Source organism: Cynara cardunculus (genome assembly GCF_001531365.2).
Source record: "Cynara cardunculus var. scolymus isolate 2C chromosome LG 10, CcrdV1, whole genome shotgun sequence".
Classification (NCBI taxonomy): domain Eukaryota; kingdom Viridiplantae; phylum Streptophyta; class Magnoliopsida; order Asterales; family Asteraceae; genus Cynara; species Cynara cardunculus.
The window spans coordinates 6651280-6652363 of record NC_037537.1 but is presented as its reverse complement, the minus strand read 5'-3'; positions in this window follow the sequence as shown (position 1 = coordinate 6652363).

Sequence of the window (1084 nt, the reverse complement as noted above, 5' to 3'; positions counted from 1 at the left end):
TTTGAAGACGGAAAGAAAAGATGTTGGTAATCTTCCTTTAAAAACACAACACTGCAAGCATGTGATACAATTGTCTATGATTATGTGATTTAGAGTGTAACATGTTTAATATTTATTTACAAATAATGGCTTTGTATTCATGATACATTAAAAAGGTAAATTATTATATTTAATAAAAATATTAATAATTTAATTAGAATTAATTTAATTTAAGTGCATTGAATGAGTGTGTGTGTGTCTGCAAGTTTAAAATGTAAAAAAAGACTGACATTTTCAATACCTTCTAAATTCCAAAACGTTGGAATTTGATCGATGAATGTCTTAACACATTGAACTTTTAATTGTGTCTTCTCCGGATTTGGAAGTACTGACTGATTAATAATTTCAATTTTCCTACGAAGTCTAACATGTTTACATATAACCTTTTGAACTAGATGTAACTGACAAGTGGGTAAAGGTAGCAATCTTTTTTCTCTGAGTTTATGGCGCCTCTCAAAACGTGCAAGACGTGAAAGGGGTACACGAATGTCATCGACCTCTTTGAAGTTTTCCATCCAACTTATTTTTCCTCTATCCTACAAACAAATAATACACACATAATTATCATATATTTTAGATGAGACTCCAAGTTTAACATGACATTATATTTGGTTAAGGAAAAAAGTAATAAGTAGTTATTTTCGATAAATAAGAAAACCATGTAATTAGATAACTTAAATGACTGATAATCTAATAATTTTGGTAAGACGGAATATTTTGTATAACAATTTTTTAAAAATAGATAGTTTAGTTAACTATCTAAAACTTAAATAACCAAATTAGGAATGAAATAGAAATGCGTTTTATTTGTTATGTATTGTCAAAAAATTAATTGAATAAATGTATGAATCAAACATTAAAAATTTAAAATATTTATCGAATGCATGTTTAACTATGAATCAGTCCTCGATTTTATAATCTACGTATATCATTTCACATCTTCAATAATATTTAATTTATAAATTAATTTTTTCAACAAAATTGAAATAAATAAATATATGAACCATATCAAAAATTAATAATATAAAGTATTTTATTGTTTTAA